The following is a 6,313-nucleotide window of genomic DNA, read 5'->3' as shown; positions in this document are numbered from 1 at the left end:
GGACTTACTGGAGCAGAATGCTGATCAATTGCTAAGGAGAACACATCTCTTATGGCTGATGCAAGACTTCACTTTTGTTACCATGTGCTTTCCTGTGATGTCTGAATAGAGAGTTTATTGAAGATCAGTGTTAGTAGCATAATAATGTTCCTGTAATGGCAAATAATGTTCCTTTGGGGCTCTATCTCATTACTCCTATTTTATTTTGGAAACTCCCAATTAAGGAGTCACTATGAACAGTGGGAAATGTAATGCCAGGTCATCTCCTGGCTCTTTCTTTATACTTTTGCTGATAAATACATATTATGATTCCATTCTTCTTTATATTTCCACTGATTTGAAATGTTACAGCCACTTGATCTTTGTCAATCCCCTGTCACCCTGCTCCCATACAATGTCAGCCCCTTCCAGGTTCTTGCTTTATAAGGAGATCCATCAAACCGCAGAGGAAAAGCTTTCACCTAGTACTTCCAAAACTATATGCAATTTTCTTTTTTTAAATTTTATTTAAATTCATGTTAGTTAACATATAATGTGTTATTAATTTCAGGGGTAGAATTTAGTGGTTCATCAGTTGTATATAACACCCAGTGCTCATTCCATCAAGTGCCCTTCTTCATGTCTGTCACCCAGTTACCCCATCTTCTCACCCACCTCCCCTCCAGCAACCTCTCAGTGTGTTCTCTAGAGTTAAGAGCCTCTTATGGTTTGCTTTCCTCTCTGTTTTTATCTTGTTTTATTTTTCCTTCCCTTCCCCATGTTCATCTGTTTTGTTTCTTAAATTACACATATGAGTGAAATCAGTTTTCAATTTTACCAATACTAATTTGGAAATGCAATGCCCTTCCAATCAAAATACCTACAGGAATTTAAGAAAACAGAATGAGGCAAGCTAATTCTCAAGTTATCTAGAAGACAAATGCAGAAGTTCAGCCAAGCAATATTTGGAAAAGATTGGCGAGGAGAAAAAACAAACAGGAAATAGCATATGAGCTGTGATTTAGACTGAAATTTCATAAGGAAACCTTCATGGGTTAGAAATATGTCAGCAACTATGCTCACTCTAATTATAATTATAGCAGCGTTCAGTGGAGTAGCTACAATGAGATCATTGTTGACAACATTTTTCTTCTGCATATGGTAGATGGGAATGGCTTAAATTTTCTTGAAAATACGGCATTAAATTTAAGGCATATGTTAGTGGCTGCCCACCCAAAAGCCATTTCACCTTTCTTGCTAAGGAAGCCCTGCCTCGGGTAGCAATGTGACCCACTCCAGGAGAAACAGCAAGCTTGAGGTTGAAAACCACCATTCTGTTAACAACAGAAGCGTGGAAAGAACTTGGGTCCCCAGAATCATTAAAATGCTGGCCCACCTCTGCATCCACCCACCCCAAGGCTTTTTATTAAATAAACAAAACTTTGTTTATGCTTTAAGCCATTTCAGTCAAGTTGTCTATTACTTGTAGCTAAAAACATTTCTAATAGATACATGTGACGGGGGGGGGGGGGGGATATAAAAATAAACATCCTAAAATACTCTTTACTTTTAGGGGAATAAGGAAATATACAAAAATCTGTTGATTCACATGATAGAAACAATGTCTTTATTGGAAAGCCATTGAAATTCTAAAAGCACATATGGAGATAAAATGGAGAGACAAGAGGTTGAAAACAAGGGGAAAAAAAAGGTTGAAAGCAAGGATTAGAAGCAGGAAATTACTCAACTATAAATTGGTTTTCCTGGGTTTTTTTTTCCCCATCAAAGTGGATATAATGTGAAATGACTGAAAGCTTCTTCTGAACCTTTGCACGGTTCTGTTCAATATATTTAAAAGAGACACACACACAAACACATATACATGCTGCACAGATCTCTAGTTTTCATGAGTTTTGACAATTGTATATATCTGTAAAATTAAAACCCCAAACTATATATAGGACATTTTTTATTACCTGAGAAAATTCTCCCAATAGACCAACATTAATCTGATTTGTATCACCATAGATTAGTTTTAACTTTTAGAACTTCACACAAGTGAAACAATGTGTACTCACTCTTTGCCATCTAGATTCATTTGTTTGACATGCATGTAAGATCCATTCATGTTGTTGTATTTATGAGTAGTTTGTTCATTTTCACTGTTGAGCAATATTTCATCAGATGAATACACCAGTGTGTGTATCCATTGTTCTGCTGATAGATATTTGGGTTGCTTCCAATTGCTGGCTACTAAGAATTTTTTTTTTCTCAGCTAGTGGTGTGAAACCTGAATCTTGAGAACTACAAATAAATGTCTCTTTTGTCTTGCTACTAGCATGAGGGCAGCTATAAAGTCAAAACTTTCCCATTCTTTCCAAGTTTTTCTGAAAAAGTAATTTTTGAGGTAAGGAACAGTAATTAGCTCTGAGATACACAAGGATTGCCATGAGTTTTTGGAAGTAAAATACACTTAGAAAAGTAATTTAACCTCTGTAAACCTCAGTTTATTATCTATAAAATATCTTTAAGGACTTTTTTTTGTTTTAACATTTTGTTCCATTCATTTTATTTCAAAGAGGAACAGAGATGCTTTGGAGCAGGGAATCATCATATTGGTATTGGCTTTGAATGTCACGGACCACATGTGGGTATGATGTTTCCATTCAAGTTTACTACCCAAAAATATTTACTTGTTTTTGTTTTGTTTTGTTTTCTGTTGTTTACTTTAGTAGAAGCTCTTTATTTATTTTTTGGAAATGTAACTGTGATATTATGATTTATAAGAAATATTTATTTGGTTATTCGATGACCAAAATATATTTGCCAGATGTATTTGGTCTTCTTCCATGGGTCTTGGTTCACAGTCCAAGAATATTGACTTTTGTTTTAGTTTTATAGATTCAAGGGATTTTTTTTTTAAAGATTTTATTTGTTCGGGGGCGCCTGGGTGGCTCATTGGGTTAAAGCCTCTGCCTTCAGCTCAAGTCATGATCCCAGGATCCTGGGATTGAGCCCCGCATCGGGCTCTCTGCTCAGCAAGGAGCCTGCTTCCCCCCACTCCTGCCTCTCTGCCTACTTGTGATCTCTCTGTCAAATAAATAAAATCTTTAAAAAAAAAAGATTTTATTTGTTTGACACAGAGAAAGAGACAGTGAGAGAGGGAACACAAGCAGAGGGGAGCTAGAAAGGGAAAAGCAGGCTTCCTGATGTTGGGCTCGATCCCAGGACTCTGGGATCATGACGTTAGCCAAAGACAGATGCTTAACAACTGGGCCACCTAGGCACCCCCAAGATGAGGATTCTTTATACAGTTATACTTTTCTGAACATGTCCACAAAGAATTCTTTGTTGAAAGAATTCTGGAAACTGTTAAACTTAGCCATTGTCAAATATTTTAATTTAGTCATCTATTTTCCACTGGGGGACAGCAGGTATATGAAAAAGTAAAATGTTTTTTACCTACATTGGGTCCAGATACCAGTTGTCCCTGGGACTATAAAGCATGACCCTTAGTCACTATGAACTTCCCAGGGGAACCCAGTCACTGAAAGTTCCCAATAGCATGCACTTCTGCCTCTACTTCAGTAAGGGCAAAAAGTATGACTCCATACCACTCCTGAATTGCTTTCTGTGCTTGGCATTGGCCCTCAAGGGAAATTCTTGTGACAGAGTATCTAATCAGAGAGAAAAAAATGTATTAGAGTCCTGGAGAAGAAGGTATGGGATTTGAGGTCACCTCCCCACTCTTTTTTTTCTTTTTACTACGTGTAGTAACTCTGCTAAAGACATTGGGATTCACTGTTGTAGTCAGAGATGGAAAATAAGTAGATTTCAGAAGATAGTGAGGAGAACTAAAAATCACTGTAAGCCAGTGTGGTAGGAAGGTCTATGAGATTTCAATGTCCGCTTTGTTCTTGCTTTAGTAGGAGACAAGGATAGCAAAGTATTTTTTATTTACATGTCCCCTTATGGGAAGAACAGCTCAAACTGTTTTAAGACCCAGGATCTTCTAAATCCCACCTCTGGGTCAGGAAACAGCTAGTCTGTGTTTTAAATGTCCTTTGAAAGACACTTTTGGCTAGAACTTGTAGGGAATGTTAGACCTGTGGAGGAATTAAACTTGAGCTTCACTATAAGGGAAGAGATATAGAGACGCTGAAGCTTAGACAGGAAGTGGAAATAGCCCCTTACCCACATTTTTCCGAACTTCACAGATAAATTCCTTATCCAAGGTCATACAGCTTCAATGTGTGCTAGAGCCTGCATATACTACTAGAGACCATCATACACAACTCTTCTCAATACCAAGTACAGTGACATCATGTTGATAGCTTGAAATAGGCATGGATGGGAATATTTACATTATGTAAATCAACAAACACTACAGATTGGTCATTTGTTCCCACCCCCAACCCCCACCCAGAGAGCCAGTTGTTAAATATTTACCCACTTCCAACCACTGTGTGGGACCATAAAGGCCTGACATCTTGATCCAATCTGAGTCAACCCTATAGGATCATTCTAGCTCTGTAGCCCCTCAAGAGATTGGTGGAAGCTTCTGCTGGGTTTGCATTGCAAGTAGATCTCTTTCTGCCCGTTATTGCTTCTGTTGCATTCCTTCCACAGATGTTGATCCCACGCTTCTCCTAAATAAACATCCTGTACCCTAAATTCCATCTCTTTTCAGGATAATTAACCTTCTAGAGAGGTTAAATAATGTAATCAAGGTCACCCAGATAGTCAGGGACAGAGCCAGAACTCAACCCTAAAAAGCCCATGTACTTAATGATCTTGCAGGGTGTGTCTAGAGATCAATGATAAATACCTGGATAACAATCACTTTCTACTTCCCAACTACTTTTGATTCTACACAACAATTTTAAGAACAGGAACCATTCAGGGTAGATGCCTCCAAAAGACTAATCTAATGTGCCTCACATTTTATGAGTTATTAACATTGAGGCAGCAATGAGGTATCTGTACAAAGACAGAAAAAGACAAAAAACAATTTCCTATCAGCAGTCACTCACATGGGATCAACATGGAAAGTGGGTCTGGATAAATTGGGCAGGTAAGCAAAATATGTCTTGCTTTTCTCCTTTCTTTTCAGTGCAGTCAACTTGATTTAACACATTTATCATTGCCTACAGTGTATAAACCACTGTGATGGGTACTGCAGGGAACACAAGATAAGAACTGTTTTCTAAATATTCTCCATATACTAGGCAGATTAATTTAAAAAGGCAGAAAAGTAAAACAAAGCAGAATGGTGCATTGGTGCAAACAAAATGCCAAGGGACCGTTAAGAATGACAGTACAAATTTTGCTGATGATCTTGGAATAGGTGGAACTGAAACTTGGTCTTGAAGAGTGAGACTTTGACAGAAAGTTATTAAGTGTGGGGAGGAAAACTCAGGGGGAGGAAACAGCTGGTGCAATTATTTTGTGGCAAGCAAGTTCAGAGTGTGAAAGGGGAAAAGACTGGTCTCGTGTATTATTCTTTTTTAAAGATTTTATTTATTTATTTGAGAGAAGGGAGAAGAGAGAGTAAGAGAGAGCATGAGAGGGGAGAAGATCAGAGGGAAAAGCAGACTCCCTACAGAGAGTCTGATGTGGGACTCGATCCCAGGATCATGACCTGAGCCAAAAGCAGTGGTTTAACGAACTGAGCCACCCAGGTGCTCTGTTCTCATGTATCTTGAATGTTTATGCCATTTACCTGTAGTAACCTGATGTCTTCATTTTATTAAAGTCCGTCATAAATCTTAGTCCTCTACAAGGATCTGGAAAGAATGACGTTTGGGGTATTCTTTTGACCTTAACTCTGTTTGGGAGTTTGGATTTTTAATTTTACCCTGAGGGCGTGCAGTTACAGTGAAATGTGAAATACCGTTGTCTTTTGTTATACTGATTTAGGCACTAATAATCATCAGAGTTAGGAAATATTTCCAGGAGAATCCTGGTTGGAGATGAAAGACTGGGGGAAAGGACACGGCAGGAATTAAAGCTGGAAAAGTTAGGAATTTAAATTGTGGGGAGGCATTTTAAAACCATATTTTGGTGTTTGAACCATCCTAATTTAGCACTAGAATAAGAGAATGACATGATCAGATTTGTTTCCCAAGAAGAAAAAGTTAAAGCTGTGGAGAAGGGTGAAAATGGAAGGAATGGAAGAGGCAAGGATTGGGAGGTTATCAGGATAAGCCAGGTGAATTGATATGGTTTTTCTGGATAGTAGGATCAACAATGGGGAAAATGATGTAGTAAAAATAGTTAGAAGGTAGCATTAACAGAGAGTTGATTGTATGGAGAGGAAAATATAGGGCATAGT

This window comes from Mustela nigripes, chromosome X, assembly GCF_022355385.1.
Source record: "Mustela nigripes isolate SB6536 chromosome X, MUSNIG.SB6536, whole genome shotgun sequence".
Taxonomy (NCBI): domain Eukaryota; kingdom Metazoa; phylum Chordata; class Mammalia; order Carnivora; family Mustelidae; genus Mustela; species Mustela nigripes.
This window is presented reverse-complemented; position numbering follows the sequence as displayed.